Source organism: Athene cunicularia (genome assembly GCF_003259725.1).
Source record: "Athene cunicularia isolate RWA chromosome 4 unlocalized genomic scaffold, athCun1 chr4_part3, whole genome shotgun sequence".
NCBI lineage: Eukaryota > Metazoa > Chordata > Aves > Strigiformes > Strigidae > Athene > Athene cunicularia.
In genome coordinates this window covers 11,150,620-11,168,614 of record NW_020799100.1, presented here as the reverse complement: position 1 = coordinate 11,168,614, position 17,995 = coordinate 11,150,620, and the positions used below count along the sequence as shown (strand labels likewise).

General features: G+C 41.0%; 1 protein-coding gene across 1 annotated transcript in view; it reads right to left on the bottom strand.

The window, feature by feature from the left end:
* C4H8orf48 (chromosome 4 C8orf48 homolog) overlaps positions 1-17,995 on the bottom strand; it is a 115,596-nt gene that overhangs the window by 42,780 nt on the left and 54,821 nt on the right. Inside the window, exon 8 of the mRNA XM_026848438.1 lies at positions 3,954-4,041. The gene's annotated coding sequence lies outside the window, so the exon portion shown is untranslated. Of the gene's footprint in view, positions 4,042-17,995 lie in introns of the transcript that reaches the window.

The following is a 17,995-nucleotide window of genomic DNA, read 5'->3' as shown; positions in this document are numbered from 1 at the left end:
GAAGAGGAGGGCACTGGGGGCTCTCCCCTCCTCTTTGTGTAACTACACAATCAGGCCATGATTCCCCCTCTGTTTTTATCCTGGTGACAGAAGGTGAAAGCTTGCTATTCCCAGCCACATTTATTTATCACTTTACTCTGGTCTCCATGGAAACAAGTCATGATATTACCGGCTGCAACAGGGAGGTCGGGAGGTCTGCAGAAGCTGCTGGGAGCCAGTGGCACAGAGCAGAACAAATGCTAAAACTAGAAAAGTGTAATTTCTCTGCAAAGAGCAATGAAATAAGTGGCAGGAGAGTTGAAAAGCACTAAATGTGAGAGGCCTGAACTTAATACCACTTCAATTATTTAACAAGATTGTCTCATCTATGTATTTGGATGACTATACTCAAACTTCAGGATTGCTGAGGTCATCTCATCACTGCTTACAGACAGTGCTGGCATATTGTATCTCTGCGCCCACTGGGCACCTTTGAATTGCTTTTTATCAGCCTTCTCTAGAAAAGATGAACAAGGCAAAAAAACTCAAAGCCAGACACTCAGACTTGAGCTTGATCCTACCGATACCAACAACATCAGGTGAGACCAGACTTGGCTCTAAACTAATAAACACAGATGACAGTAATAACACAGAAATATCAGTAGTAAATGCATGCCATGCAAGATGGCATCTAGAGTTGGGGACAGTTTTGCTAGGGACCAGAGCCAGGTCATATGATTAGATCAGTACTGTCAAACTCTCCTGAGCTATTTAAATGTCTGAATTGTGAAGAATGTGAAATGTCTTCCCTTATCCATTTTGTAAGCTAGAGAAAGAAAAGCTAAAAAAAACATTTCAGACAAGGACCATAGGAGTTGGTAGGAGACACTGACCTGTCCCACCTCCAGTAATTTATTTTTTACTTACAGAGTGTCCCATCATCCACTTCCCAGGATAAATGCATACAACAGTCAGCCTCTTCTACACAAGTTGCTGATGGGAATGTCCCAACAGATCTGTCTTTACACCCACCTGATATACCTCACTTGTACTACACGGCAGCCACAAATGCAGTGATCTTGTAACTAAATTTCTTGACACACCTTGTGTATACCTCAGGCTGTAGTCCAACTTCCTAAGGAAGCCTGGGAGAACTCTCTAGCAAGGATGGCACACAACAGCCTGTTACTACGTATAAGAATCACATCCTTCGTTTTCATGATGAGAGAGAACAATTTGAATCATTTCATCCAAGCCATAACAAAGAGCATAAACTATATCCTTGACACTACCTCTTGTTTGAGCTACAAAATAGAGTCTAGAAGGTGAGCCCAATCAAAAACTCTGGTTATAAAAAATAACTGCAACGCTTGGACAGGGTTTCCTGCAATTCAGCACTGGCATAATTAAAAATGGGAACCCTACCTCCAGTCTTGCTTCAACCCAAATTATGTTATGCATTTGTCTGCCACACTGAAGAGCAAAATGGGTTTTGTTCCCTGTGCATAGACTGTCATGAAGTCACCCATAATCTCTGTTTTCTAAATTCAGTACATTCAGTTTCTGAAGTCTTGTGGTAGAAGACCAAAAACCAATTGATGGAAAAATATGCTGCTGTATTTCACAAAATAAACATATGATAATTGTAGGTATCTTAAATATGTATTTGTTCATTTTGCCTTTGCTTTAGACATGCCATTCCCACTGCACTAAATTGCAAAGATTCTTCCATAAGTACCTGGCAAACATTTGAATTATCTGAGATAGAAAATTGTTCGTGATCTCATAATAGAATGAAAAGACTCTGAATCTTCAATAACCAAGTCTTTAAGAAAGGACATATTATTTCTGAGTATTGAAGTGCTGAGATATTCAAAGTTTTCAGCCGCTACAAAGTTTTCAGCATTGCTCCCAAGAGCTCATAGAAGGTTCCAGAGAGCCTCCCTAGAGGCTGCCTAAGAGCCAGAAATTTTTTTTATTTTTTTATTTTTTTAATTTGATTTGTAATAACATGTAGGACTTGCAGGTTGCATGTGTAGCATCAGTGCAAAGTGGCTTGTTTATTTGTTTTCTGGCCAAGAAACAACAGGTGCTATTACTGAGAATGTCTTAAATACAAAGAATTGCAAATGAACTCTACCTCATAAAGAGTGTGAGGACAGATTTACAAAAAGCAGCTCTGATATATTTGCAAATAGTGTGTAGGCATGCTTGTGAGCATCACCAGCACTTCCAACATAGCCACATGCAAACTGCTATAACTCTCGACATAAGGGGTTCTGCAGGTCCAGGCATCACACTGCCAGCAGTAGTTTTACTCAGGGACTGCCAGCAGCAGAGTATATTTAGAACTGTTTAAGCGGAAGTCACGCACTTGCTTTTGAGATTTTGGCTCAAAATGTAAATTGAAGAAGTCAATATTCATCAGCTTATTTTTAAGAATCTAAAATCTAGAATGCTAAAAAGAACAACTGATTTGCTCTTCAGTTTTCACAGATGCTGTAGCAAGTATTCATCTGATCAGGACTGTATCATGTGTATGCGATCAAGTGTACATTCAAAGGACATCACCCCTATGGGGAAGTCCTGCAGTTTAGTAAGGAATACAAATCTACCGACCGTTTTAAATTATGTTTGAGTCCTGTGCCAGATGAGATTTACATCAGCTTTGTATCTCATCCATCTCACACCAAACTGCACTATGGGCTCTTGGTGGAGGCAAGCCAATGGGGCTGTAACATAAATATGCTCAGAGGCAGCACATCCATATTGGCCTACCAAAAAGAAAGAACTAAGAAAGAAAACGGAACTAATTAGTACTGTAATGTGTCTGAGGCTAGATTTAGTGTCATTCAACAACCACAGGCAGCAAAGGAATGAAGAAAAATTGAGCCAATTTGTGGCTCAGTATTTATTAGCATTTAGATAATATGCCTCATCCATCATATACAAGGAATGTTTCAAAAGTACCAGTGCTCCTGTGTCCTGAGTGCCCAGAACCCTTGTAAATCGCCTTCCTTCTTGCCAAGGATAAAACACATTCATCTGGATGCAAACACTGGGGAAGACATTTTTTTCCTTGTGATGGAAATAAAGACTGATGATACAAAGGAGTCATAAAACTAAGAGGCTGCAGATTAAGACAGAAGGAATCCACTTCTTCCCACTGACATACATCTGTGATTTACAGGCTGCCAAGCACAGCCATGGGATTATGGGAATAAAATCCCAGTTGACATTGACAGAGATAATTTGAAAGCATTGAAAAATCTTCAGCCAAGTTGGTTGCTCCATTACCCAGCTGTTATTTAGCAGGCAGAGAAAGGGAACCCTGAGGCTATGGAAAAGGACCTGTAGAGGTTCCAGAAAGGAAAACGTTAAACACAATAGTAAATAAATTTGATTCCTCTCTTTATCCAGAAGATAAGTAACTGTGGACAGTACCAGATTGAGATAGGACTGAACAATAAAACTATTTCCAGCTGTTGCAACCACCCACTCCAAATAATCAGTCTGGAATTAACCTTTTATGTGTCATTTAAAGCATAGTTTAATTTCTACAGGGCCACTGCTGTGCAAAGAATGGGTTCTTACCATCACTTACTGCTTAGTGTAGAGAAGAAGATAGCGGCAGAGCTTCACAGTTTCACTGCAATCTTGGAAAGCATGTTGGTTTTTTCTGTTTTTCAAGTTCATTCCCCAGACACTCCAAGACCAGACTCCCAGAAATCCTATTAATTTTTGCCTCAATAAAACCCAAAGTAAGTGGCTGAAATTAAAGATATAGAAAATTAAACATACACTTAGGCACTTGACAAGTCAAGGCCTATAAAAATTAAACTCAAAATGAGTCTTTTCATGTAGATTTCTGCTTTTCTAAAATTCTAATAAGTTTTGACCTTTCATCCCAATTCAGTATGGGAGACACATTAAAAAGTCTTACATAATTTCCAGGAAAAATAACTCTTGCCTACCTTTATTAAAGACAATAAATTGTTCTCCATCCTAAGTAGTTGTCAGCTTGGAAACAGTTAGGCTGTTCAGTATTTCAGCAGCTGTTAACTAAAGAGAAACAAAAGAAAACAAAGCAACCTATTTCATAACAAGCATCTATAATGATTATAAATCATTAATGTTGGCTAGTTTATTAACATAACAGTGACATCAGACTTGGTATTCCTAGCACAGACACATAATGTCTCGAGTTATTTGTTTATTTATTTGCAAAATCTTTGACAGCAGTCAGGTTAGATGATCCATTTTGAGTAAAATGGCAATTCCTGGGCTGTTACCAGTGGATACGAAGACCCAAGAATGGTGACAGAAGAATTAACTCGCAAAATGTATTTGACAAATAGATGAGCTTCAAACTCCCCCGTGGCTTGGGACTATAATGAGGAAGGAGGTTAGTAAATAGCAATATTTTAATTCAGGAACAATGACATGCAATTAATATCAGTGCCATACAGCCACATATGCTGAAAACAATTACGATATGCTGAACGAGCAGTTATGTTTACTGAGATTTCTGTGCCAGCAAATACTGGGGATAAAGTATGCTTAAAATAGCAGGAAATTGCAGTTCCATATAACTGTTTCTTTAAAGTTCAGCATCTCCTTTTTTTCTCACTACCATGTGCATGCACCATCATACGAATATAATTTAAGGGCAGTAATACAGCTGTGGTGCATTGTATCTTCATGGGTTTCATTCATTTGCACATCTACCCCATAAATCACCTCACCAGCACATTCTGAGTTCTTGAAAGGGATTTTAAATGTCAAAAATGTATCTAAGATAAACAATTCTACATTCCTAGGCACAAATCCACCTTGGATCCAAAACCAAATCCAAACCTTGGAAGAGGCAGAGATTAACCCAGAAACTAACTAAGGGCTCAGCTCACACCTTCTTCCATCCTGTAAAGCAGACCTGGGTCTGACATCCCCTCTCCACTCAACTCCTCTCTCCACCACCCCACAGCTCCAGTGCTCAGCCACACAACGGCAGCTTCACCTCCCCAGCGCCACCTCCCCATGAACACAGTGGGTCATTCATGAAGTTCAACAAGACTAAGTGCAAGGTCCTGCACACGGGTCAGGGCAATCCCAAGCACAAATACGGACTGGGCAAGGAGCAGATTGAGAGCAGCCCTGCGGAGAAGAACTTGGGAATATTAGGGGATAGAAAACTGACTGTGAGCCAGCAATGTGTACTCACAGACCAGAAAGCCACCCATGTCCTGGGCTGCATCAAGAGCAGTGTGGCCAGCAGGTAAAAGGAGGGAATTCTTCCCCTCTATTCAGCTCTCATATGACCCCACCTGCAGTGCTGTGTCCAGCTCTGGGGTCCCCAACATAAGAAGGACATGGACCTGCTTGAGCAGGTCCAGAGAAGGGCCACAAAAATTATCAAAGGGATGAAACACCTCTCCTATGATGAAAGGCTGAGAGAGTTGGGGTTGTTCAGCCTGGAGTATAGAAGGCTCCAGTGAGACCTTATAGCAGCCTTCCAGTGTTTAAAGGGGCTACAGGTAAGATGGGGAGGGACTTTTTATCAGGGAGTGTCATCACAGGACAAAGGCTAACAGTTTTAAACTTAACGAGGGTAGAATTAGATTAGATGTAGGGAACAAGTTCTTACCTGTAAGGTTGGTGAGGCACTGGAACAGGTTGCCCAGAGAAGTGGTGGTTCCCCTCTCCTTGGAATTGTTCAAGGCCAGGTTGAATGAGGCTTTGAGCAATGTAGACTTAGAATACCCTTGCAAAATGTGCCACCTCATATTTTAAAAAGTGCAAGTGATCACTATCTTGATTGCCAGCATTATCTGAGCAGCGCCAGTTCCTCCCAATACAAACATAAGACTGGAATAAAGGTTGCTACCAAGTCTATCATCACCAGCACTGCTCCTTGAAGTCGACACTCAATGGTCTGGTACGAACTGGGTATGACCCAGTCTGTTTTTCTAAACTAGTCATAAATAATATAGTACCTGTAATGGCATGGCAGAGATCCTCTCTTTCTCTGGCCATTGTGCTATACAGTTCTGTTCTTGCCTGTTGGATTATCTGAAAAGCCCAGGCAAACTCATGGTGAACTTTTATATCTTAAACTTGGCTCCTGGATAAAATGCTGTTTGACACTTGACAGCCTTAGATCTTGCAACTTCTAGAGTAAAAGTATGTGAGCATAAGTCTCCTGGTAGAACAAAAACTGAGCCTGACAGTAAAGGGCTTTCTCGGGGGATAAACAACTCCCCAACCGCTCAGCTGCTGCACCTCATGTCAGTTGACTGTAATAAATGCATGACATAGACGGAATAGGGAGGAGAAGGCTGGCTGATTTCTTCAGTCTAGTCCACAAACAGATACAGATGCAATCACACCAAAAATAGGAAGTATACTCACAGAAATATGAGAAATTAAAAACACAGAGGTATATACAGTGTTCAGGAATAGCGAAGGGTAATGATATAGCCATACGTAAAGCCACCCCACATTATGGCACACCACAGGGTTCAAAAAACAAATGTGTAGGTGACATTTCATGCACTGTATTTGAACCTCATCTCTACACTGTTATCAAACCAATAGCTGGAGGTTTTTTAAAGCCAGAAAGCCTCTATTAAACCCAAGCAGCAGGCAAACAAGTGACTAACAGCATGCCCATTGCCAGTGACAGCCGATATTGGAGGGGGTCTGTGGGAATAAGAGATGAGTGCTCTTTCTCCATTCTAAATACTCCTGAATGCTCAATAAATCAGTAACACTATCCGTGGCAGGAGCAAGGTGTCACACGTTCATGGTGACTGGTATAGGCAGGTAAAAGCGTGTCCAGCGGCTGGTCTGACAGAGCACACGAGGACAGATGACTGCTACTGCCTTCACTGTTTCAGCTGATGCCCCACCTTCTTCTGCCTTACCCTTTGCTTTTGCTCTTTCTGAATATATTTCTGCTTTGTTGCTGCTTCTGGCTCACCGTCTGCTTTCTGCTAATGTTGCTACTTTGGTGATTACACAGCCTTCGTATCTACACCTGTGGCTCCACAGTCTCCCCACCTGTCCCTGGCTCTAGAGTAGCAGCCACCCACACCGCTGCAAGTGAGGAATGTGTGTCTTGGCGTGACAAGTCCTACAAGGTGGGCGAAGTGCAAGAGGGAGGCAAAACTTTCAGGGGATCTGTCCTTGGAGGGTTTGATTTGTGCAAGACAGAACATGAAAAAGAGCACGTAAATCTAACGTGGTTTGCATTTGGTTTGAAAATGCTAAAACCTGTCATGGCCCCCACCACTTGCTTACCCACAAGCTGCCTAGCTCACAGGCCCAGCTGGCTATGGCTGCCTGCACAGTTACAAGGCAGGCTGAGTCTAAGGAGCTCCTTTTCTCCTCAATCCACTGTTGTGCCCCTCCCAAAAGACCCGAACCCTTGGACCTGGCCTGGGCTATGTGGAAATGCTGTGAGGGCAGGTGTAACCCATCACACTCACCCAAGTGCTCAGCCTGGCCCATCCGCACTGGGAGGAGGTCTCAGCTTTAAACATGTCAGTCAACAGAATGCACTCAAAGGCTCACCCTCTGCACTCCCCAAAGTTTACCAAAAGCCGTGGTTGAGTGTAGATTTGAATGCAGGTTTGAGTGTAAACACTGTGGTACAAGGGCACTTTGGACTCAAGCAGTGATGCAAGCTCACACCCAAAATATCTTATAGATTTACCTGTTGTCTCTGATGTGAACCCAAGCCTAAATATGTAAAGATATACTTTTTCTTTTATGATGAATACATATAAATATGTGTCTTCCTGTGCAAAAAGCCACATCATGGACATGTAATAATGAAAAATATCATATAACTTTACTGTAGACCTACAGAAATCTCACATAATGAATCAGTTTTTCTAAAATTTATGTAGCACATATTGAAGAAACCTGGCAGACGTCTCATTTGAGTTACCAGCTGGCACTGTCCTGTATACCTGCTGCACTGCTGAGCCAATGTCAGGTTCATAATATGCACCCTACTTCTATTTCTATTTCTATTCAATGGGAGTTACAGATTATTATTTCAAGGAAGGTTCATGGTTCTTCCTGAATATATTGTATTTTTACTGGTGCACAAGCAAAAGTGCACCTCATAGGAATGAGGCTGTAAAAGAAAATATCATGAAAGGCTCTGTTAGGGAATGCAGGAGCCATTCAAGGTCTTCTCAAGATTAACAGCATTTTTATGGAGATTTAGTTGCCTGTCTTTCTGCTGATGCTTTCAGTAGGAAGCTGCAGTAACTTGACTTAAAATTAAATGAAGCTACTTATACACATAAAGTTAACCAACCACTTAATTAGTTTCCTAGTCAGTCTCTTTCAGTAAAATGAAAGAGGGGGAGGAACTCGTGTTCATTTGTCTCAGAAAAACCTTTTTTTTTTTTTTTTTAAAGGAAGGATTGATACTTTGCTGTCTATTCACAAGGAAGAGATCTGGTGTCTCTCTGTATGGAAGCATGCTGTCCTCTAAAAGAAACTTAATGTTCATCAAAATCACACCATATTTTAAAATGCCTCTGTGAGCATCTCATTTCTTAGCTAACAGCTGCTTGCACCGTGGGTAGACAGAGCATAATCTTGCACCTCAGCACATTCCTTACAGTGATGAAGTGACAAAATAACAGGAAGAGAGACATCAAGGGGAAAATGGAGGAAGGCAACCCCTGTGCAGGGTCTTGCTCAAATGAAAATGAGTTGTCTCATATGCTTTGTTAAGAGCATCCCTACCATTTTACACCTTTTCCTTTCCTGAGTTACCTTGTCCCTTATAATACACTTCACAGCTAAAACCAGTACTTCCCCTTTCCCAAGCACACCATCCCAAGGCTGGTCACCCAGGGCACTGATATACACTTACATTCCTCAGACTTGTAAAGTGTCTCAGGCTGGCTTTGCTCTTTGCTGATTTTCTAGACTGTATCATCTTGAGAAATAATGATACCTGGGAGTTGTTCTCTGGGCATGGTTTTGGCTTTTGAAGGAGGGCAGGCAAAGTCCTGAAAAGCAGGGTTTGCTGAGGAGCCTTCCGTCGGAGCACAACTAGATTTGGGTTGCTTAAAGGCTGGGTTCAGACCCATTATAGCTTTGTGCAATGTTATGCTTTCTGTATCAGATTACAAGCATTCTGCTAATCATGCCACAATCTTCTCTCATGAAATCAAACAACTTTACTATGTCATGTTAGCGGACAGTCTTGGCTGGGCAGATGAATGAAGGCCAGCCCTGTGATTGTTCGAGGATGAAGCACCTCATTGTAGGGACCTGTCCTAATGCTTTGTCAGGGTTCATCGGCTATTGAGAAGCAAATATCTCAAGGGACTGAAAGGCTGCAGTAGTGATTCTTGACAAGGAGAAGACAACAAACGTGAGGTACTGCATTGAGCTCATTTCTCTCCTGAGGTCTCAGCTGTAGCTCTGGCAGGATGACAGTGGAGAGACACATACATTTCAATAGCTATGTCTGCTGCCTTAGATCAGGATGGAATGTTGAGGTATGGTTATGTTATTTCTGTTCTCAGCAGAATCAGTTTTTTTTTAGAAATTCTGTAACTGTTTATCTTCAATGCTTTCATTATACATTTTAGGGCAAACTGAAAAACCACTGATTTTCTCTGCTTTTTTCCCCCCTAGAAATATCCATAGTCATATCAGGGAACTGCATGAAAATCAATTGGTTTTGCATGGACTATGATAAGGACAGTGTGAAGCAGGCTGCTTGCTTCCTAAGAAGGTACCAGCAATTCATTACATGCTTTACAAGCCCCACTCTGCACAACTTCTGAATTTACTATTTTTATCTGCCTTCTGATTAGACTTTATCTTTAAGCTATTCATGACTATCATTAATTACCAGATTCCCCTGCAAATATCTGGGAATGTATCTCAGGTCTGAGAGATTGCCCTAATATGAGCAGACGGAAACATTCTCTTAAGATTTTTGAAGAGGAGCCTGGGGCAGCCTGGGAGCATGGAAGTCTCCCATAATGTTCCACTTAAGCAGGAGGAGGAATGAGCAATCTGAGAGGCCCTTGCCCGAACATTCTTAGCCTTTCTTCTTACATCTTTATCTTCGTTCACCATCCTGCTGCATTCTTGTATTGTCACTGGATCATGAAGACTTCCAAACGCATGGATGGGAGATAAGAAGCAAGAGACATCTCATCTTGTAGGCAAAGTGATGGGTAACCAGACTCTTACACCGAGATCCTAATGCTGAAAGCTTCTGTCGCATCAAAATTAAGATCAGTGGTCTTAGATTAGTTTGAAGAGAAGTAGATTTTTTTAAAAAGCACACTAGCAGAGGCTTAGACCCCATTACTTGCCTCAACTGGACAAGGCTGATCCTTTTGCTGAGCTTAATGGAAGTACCCCTCACAGTGTAGCAAGAAGAGAATAATCAGACACTAGTTAGGTTGGAATCTGGGTTACAGGTATGGCTATATGGTGAAATGAGGATAAAACCAGACAGTAACATTTACTCTGTAATTAAGATAAATGCTAACAGCATTCTCACGTGCATTGTGACTGCAGACAAGCAGCGCTCAGTCCATGTCAGGCTATGGCAGACTGCAATGGAGCAGCAGGTGCACTTTACGTCAATGGCTGCCTGAAAGATGAAACCTTTAATTGCAAATAAAATCAAAAGTTGCCTCTCCTCTTTCTACTATTTTAGAGCACAATGTAAATTCTGAAACAAGTATGTATGGGAAAAGTTTAACACATCTTTTGTGTCATGACTTGTGCTAGCTAAAGATAATAGAGAGAGATGCCACATCCTTCTGTTCCCATGTTTCCGTGTGGTGGCAGACATGGTCAGGCAGAGGGCTGATGCAGATGTCTGTGTTGCTTTTCTGATAAGATCTGACAATATTAACAAGATTCAGGAATCACTCGTCATGGTGAAAGGTCAGTAATGGCTTCATTTTACTCTTGAATCCTGACAGGAATAACTGTGTAAGTAGTGAGAGTGGTATCTCAGACTAGGAAGAGAAAAGAGGGGGAAAAAAAGGCAGTGGGAAAAGCTAATTACAATCTGCAGCCAATTTGAAACACTTCTCTTGGATGGGCTCATTATCAACACTGTGATCAGGCATTTCACCTGTCATGGAGTGCCTGATAAACACTGATATTCTGTTATTAACATATTGCCATCTATTATCTATTAATGCTTGTTAACACTCCTATAGTGGCTAGAAGAACCCTCCCTGTGGTAGTATTTCCTCCTCTGCATGTTCTTTTCTTCCTTTTCTTTGCTTCTGCGGTCAGATAGGAATCAAACAGTGCGAGTTTCTGCCTAACTCCTTTCGACATCTCTGATAAGGTTATCTGGGATCCTAATGGTACATCCTAAACTTAGATTCAAAAGCAGAAAATCACTAATGGGCTCCTGTGAGCAGTAGAGATTCTGCTCTTTTTCAGGCTTTAAAGCTCCCTGCCGTGGATTGAGCCAGTTTGGTCTTCTGACATGGAAAAGCTGTCAATCATCTCAGTCAGTGCCCTCACTAAGCAAGGCATTTCACAAGCCACATGACCCAACCAGCCAAGAAACTGAGCAGGGGAAGGCAACAAGTGTCTTAGATCTGTATGGCATTATTAGGGATAGAGATGGGAGCCTACGTGCTCTCAGACGCTGGCTGGTTTTTGCCGCTACTCTTCACCTTTGCCTGAAAGGGAATGTATCGACAAAGGGAAACTTCAGCAAGAGTTTAATCAAAGCTTCACACAAAAACGCTGGAAGTCTGTCCGTGTCTGTTAAAAGGCTGAGAAAACTTTAAGGTCTGTTGTCTGACAGTGGTAGCACTCATTATACTATATTCCAGACTCATCATTAGGCTAAAATGAAGGGCCCATTTCTACAAAGTGCAGAGCTGAGAAGAGAATGAGTCTCGATGACTCTTCCATAAATGAGACGTCCTTGCTTGCCACTTGCTTTGTTACTTCACACATAGCCTTTCCTAGCACATAAACATATTCCTCTATTTGCGTTTGGCTCTTTGCACAGCAAGGACACAGTCCCTTTCTCTTTTTTGTCTGCAGAGATAACTGTCAAATGAAAGGCAAAGTTGCTTCTGACAAAAAATCTGTAATGATCAGAGGGAGATGGTTGTTTTTCTCAAGCCGGTGTTAAAATGTAGAAAAAGAAGACAATCCTCAGAAGCAAAGTTACTTTGACTTCTATTCCTACCCTTCAGCTGGGAGCAGTACTGCTCAACAGCACCAAAGGATGAGATGAGGCTTCTGTTGCCGTCAGGGCTACTGTCCTGAACAGTGGCTGTTTTCTACTTCGACTTGGGACTAGTATATATGGCATAAGAAGTACCACAGAATTGTGGCTATTTTGAAGACTTACTGGACCTAATAGTGGCAAAAGGAAGTATGTGACCAGTCTCAGACCAGCGTGTAGTGAACGAAGTTCTCAATCACATCTCATGCTGTGTGGGTCAGTGTCCAGGACTGCCCTGTTCACATACTCATCAGAGTAGCATGAGCGATTTCTGACAAGGAGGATTTTTATAGCGAGTATTTTTAAAAGCCTGTTGTTCTTGTTAGTTCTGATGGGGAGGGATGCAAGAGAGAGAAGTGGAAAATGAAGAGGCAGCTAACTTGAGAAATACTAAAATTGCAAGCAAATAACTGTGAGGAAATAAAAGCTGTAAAAAAAAATAATTCATGCCTGTCAACCTGATTTAATTTGACTTAAAGGATCAAATTTCATCCTTGTATATGGATTTCTAAAGTTTGTTGGAGCTACTTCAGTTTACACCATTTGTAAATACAACTCTCTGTGTCTGAAAGATTGGAAATGTCCAGCACAGAAGTAATTGCATAGCAACTTTCCTTATTATAAGCAAAGCTGGTTAATTGAGGAAACCAATATCTCTGACCTCACCACATGATGCAACCTTGCTAGGAAGTAAAAGAAAGTCATACCTCTTCTCTAGACTTGTGGAAATCTGTAAGAAAGATTGCCTCCTATGTTATGCACTGTGATATCCCCTGCAGCTGCCTTCTGTGAGAGCAGTTCACCGTAACAGAAAAACAGAGTAGAAAGCCATTGCCACATTCAGTTTGCTGCTCTAATAAAAAAGTAAACTAATGATACATAAATCTGGCAACAATAACTAACTTCAAGACAGCAGTCCTCTGGAAAAAGATGTGATCATGTAATTAAGGAGTATATCGTAATGTAAACGGGCAAAGGGGCTAATTAAATTCATAAAATCAACCACCATTCTATTTTCTGATTGCAGAGTTCTTCCATTTGCAGCCTTTATAAAATTAGTTTAATATAACTTTTGGGGTACAATAAAGAGCTTTCTTATTAGCTGTGGCTTGTCTATTATCTCACTTGCATGTCTGCCTGGATTGAGTCACAACACAATGAGTCTCTGGCCTCCTGAAGTCATGTAATTATCTCACGATCTTAAATTAAAAAACGGGACTCTTGTAAACCTCTGTTCTGAAGAAAAGTGTGAGTAGGCGAATCCAGTGCAACCAGTGTGTTTATGTCTGTGGAGAGCCTGAAACAATTGTTTTTAGAGATATCAAATGTTGTGTGTATTCTAATAGAAAACTAATTATTCTGGCAACTGTTTCAGTACCATCCCATTAGGGAACTCTGTCACCCAGTGGATATTTATGGGAGTAAGTACTGGGAGGAATCTTGCTGATGACTCTAGCTGTTATTACTTCTGTTTGTTCTAAAGATAAATCTCCTTGATCTTTCTGGAAGAATAAATAAACCCAGTGCTCCAAAGCACTGAAGTCCCTGCCTTAATCCCCGGGCTTGCTCTTCTGAGTCTGGATTTCCAGATGCCATCTGCTGATCTATGCCCTGTCTCTTCTGTCTTTGTCTCATGCTCTGGTTCTACAAAGGGACTGAGAAACTACTTGAACTCCTACATTTGAAGGATGTGTGTTTGCAAACAAGGACACAACTAATTGCAGTGTGCTTTGGCAACTCCTACCTCCAGGATAGCCCTTGGGAATGTCAGAGCATACAGCAGCACCAAAAGCAAAGAACCACAGAGAGACAGGCTGCAGTTATTTTTAAGACATCTCTCACATATAGGCAGTTCATGTTTATGGAATATGGCGCAGGAGATATCTTAAAACCAAAGCATCTCCCCAGCTATGCATATCGAGGACAAATCCGAGGTGAACAATACCCTGTAACTTCCTTCCAGAACCATTTTAGTGGCAATCAAAGGAAATATTTCCTAGAGAAAGAGTTCATATCAAATTTATAAGCCTTCCCTTGGGGAAGAAACATCCATTTCTCCTTCTACCTGTCATTATTCTTCGTTTATTGAATCAATAAGGCATGAAATTTGGAAGGCTTTAAGTAAAAAATGACCTGTTCATATCAAAGAGAGCCTGGATGGATTAAAAAAATCAAACTGTTAGAATTGAGATTCAGTTAATAGGAATAAAAATAAATAGAAACAGAATCTAAATGTAAATGAACATTACATCACCACTGGCATTTAAGCTCATTTTCAAATACAGAATTAGAAACAGATTTAACTTGCTGAAACTTGTTGTGTTCATACAGATATAGCTGCTTTTGGGGACACAAGTCAGAACATTTTCTCTGTAGCTTCTGCTCCTCAAACAACCCACAGCTGGAGATTCTTACAGCACCAGAAAGGAGAAAGAGGGATCATGCAGAGGGGGAAAATCCCTACTTTCCGGTCAGAAGGATAGCTAAGAGGTTAGGAGGAATATGACTATGTTCCTGCTTCCCTGTTCTTTCTAAACTGTTGCAATACAACAGCCAGTATGCCTGAGTTTCCTTCATCTTTCTGGATGGTCTCTGAATTTACCTACCAAGTTGCAGCTCCTACGCTTCCAGTCTTCAACACAGGTCTTCCATCAGCTCAGATCAGAGACACATTGCTGCTATGCATTTACATCATGAAGTCCCATCTGCCCACAGATCTGTCAAGTGTAATTTCCCCAAAACTGTTATTGGGATGGCACTGTTCTGCCTATGAGACAATCCTTGTTTAATCAAAGGCAGCCACATGGCTGAGTGAAAACATTCCAAACAGGTGCTGAGATATTCTTCTGTCTGAGGATGCAGCTGAGTATCACACCTCTATGCTCTGACTTCAGGGCTTACAGCCTATTTCTTGCTTGGCCTGCTTCTCTACAGCCTGAAAAGTTCTTCCTCTCTCACCTCTGGAGATCATTGTTCACATACCTACATTTTCCTCTTCACATAAGGGAAGAAATTGCTGGCAGTTAGTCTAAGATAATATTATCAGTAGGTCACAGCAGCTTTTCTGGGTGGCTTCAAGCTTCAACAGCATTTTTCAAAGCTGCCCATCCCTATTCTGTGCTCTGCCTTCCAACCTGATGAGTATAATTTTCCTCTACTCAAAGGTGAGCTATTCTGTTCAACTACAAGCATGGGGTCCATCATTTAGATGAAGATGCAGTGATTATACTTGAGTCTGGTTCTTTTGAGCATCACTGTGTCCCACACTGCCTATTAAAGAGCAAAGTTTAACGCTACTCGCACTCCCGCTAATCCTTTTGTGTAATGTTACATTACACATTCACTTCTACATCTATTTTCATAGCTCAGGGTCTTAACTTGCATCTTCCAGCTTCAACTGCCTTTGAAACTGCAATACATTCAACAGTGAAGCTTTGGTCTTCTTTCCTAACTCACACACACATATGCACAGAATTAATTTTTTTAATCCCACTGAAAATACAGCACTTACACATTTCTTTTCTTGGGAACACAATGTTGCTTGAGGATTTTTCAAGTTTAGGCAGATGTGGCATGAGAAGGGGGAGAATTTCTCCCTCCAGTCACTGCTACTGTAATAAGCCTGGAGACCAGCCCCACACAGATCCTACAGTTCTCTCAAATCCTTTCAGATTTCAGAATAAAAGCCTTTATTCTGCCTAGATGGTTTTATTAGCATATTAGCACAGAGCCATGCTGTGATTGGCAGGAAGGTCTGGTTTATTGCTAGCTTGTTTGCAGACAAGCAGAGCATATAGTCCCAATGAGGTGAGATCTAATTACGAAGGTTTTAATGAAAAAATACGATGATGATAAGTTGTGTAAAGTATGAAATCCACATGTGAGAAATCAAGACCTTGCTGGCTGCAATGTCATTCTTAATAGAAACTTATTTTGTTGAAATACAAGACAAATTTTAATCAATCTCATATTCTGTTCAATTATCTTTGAAATTGTACAGCTCACTGTAATGACCGGGGAATACCTATGTATAAGTTGTTGATCTCTACTGAGACACTTGTTCCTAGCATCCACAGCTGGTAATACCAGTCTTCAAGCTCATTTATGAACAGTAGGAGATGTATTCAACTGTAGGATTCACCCCAAATGGCATATACACATCAAGAGGTTTCCTACATTTACTGTTCCATAATCCTCCGGTTTGTGTTTGCTAGCTTTAGTTGAATTTACTCAACATCAAGCAGATTAAAGGTGAAAGCATATAATTTAATTCTAGCACAGAAAAAAAGATTAGGCTCTTAATCATTAAGTGAGAAAGAAGATTACAAAAAGAGGAAAATAAACCAAAATGTGATTTTAGCATCAAATTTCTTTCACAACCGTCATCTCAAATCCTTGAGGTACACATTAGGCATACAAACTCAAGGCACAATTTATAGACTGAAAATACACTTTGAGTACTCTTTCTTAGAGTCAGACCTTAAAGCTGGTGCACCTGGATACCTCCATCCACCACACCTACACACAGTAGCAACCTGCTCAATTGCCTCTCTCTTCTCTTGTTCAACATGGCATTACTGCCCATTTATACTGTTAATCTTGCTCATCTTTCTGTCTGTCGGGGCAGAATGGCCCTTCCTGTTCACGACAGTTGGGGTGAAACTTCTCTGAGCTTAGGATTCGGTGTCACTCTTCACATTAGTGGATTTCTTCTGGCTTAAATGGTCTTTTGGCAGACCACAACATTTTGGGGACTGTCATGATATAAATCATAGAAAGCACAACTCTGATAACATTATTCACAATTCCACTAATTTTATATGACAATTTTGCCCAGCAAGAGCTTGGTTCTTCAGGGAGACTGGAGGTTAAAACATTATTAAGGCAGATGACAAAGCAGTCTTTTAGAGATGCTTTGTCCAACCCTTTTCTCCCTCCTTTGGTCACTTTTAGGAGCTCACACCATCACATTAATCTTTCAGAGACTTGGATCCCATGGATCAAAACCCTTTGCTTATGAAAGATTTCTACCTGGAAAACATCATCTTCATCTTGGGGAAACTGAGTATCTAACAGAAGAAAGTTATAGGAAGTGATTCACTGGATAAGCTGACAGCTCATCTTGTCCAGATGACTGCCTCAAGCATCCTTGTCTCCAGCAATGGAATAGTGACAAATGCTTCAGAAGTAAAAAAAAAAAATTAATAATCTTATTATTATGACAAATAACATCTAAGCCCTAACCAGCAATAATCACCACGTGTTATCCTCAGGAAGAGGCTGTTCTGCTGTCTCCTTCTGTGATCATCGCTGTCCTTCACCACATCTTCTGATTTTGCTGCCTGATTTAACAGTTACGTGTCTTTATCTCTCCATGGAATAATAGTCAGGCCATTGAATTTTTTTGACTCTGTGTATCACAGAGAGGAACAAAATGATCAGTATATGTCCCTGAATTCAGACCAACCTCTTTGGATATTGAGAGCTATACCATGACTGCAGATGAGCAGCAGAAATGGTTAATAGGCTGGATTTATGGGCAGCTAATAGCTATGTAACCTAACAGTGAGGCAAGGACTCACTGGTAATACACATCATGGAACTAACAAATTATTTTTACGAAGGCAAGCAATAACATGGATTTCCATATGGAATTCCGAATGTCACTATCCTGAATCACTCTGAGCTGAAGAGTCAAATTTTACATATTTGGAAATATCCACAGAACCATTTCTGATGGCACAAAGGGAATCA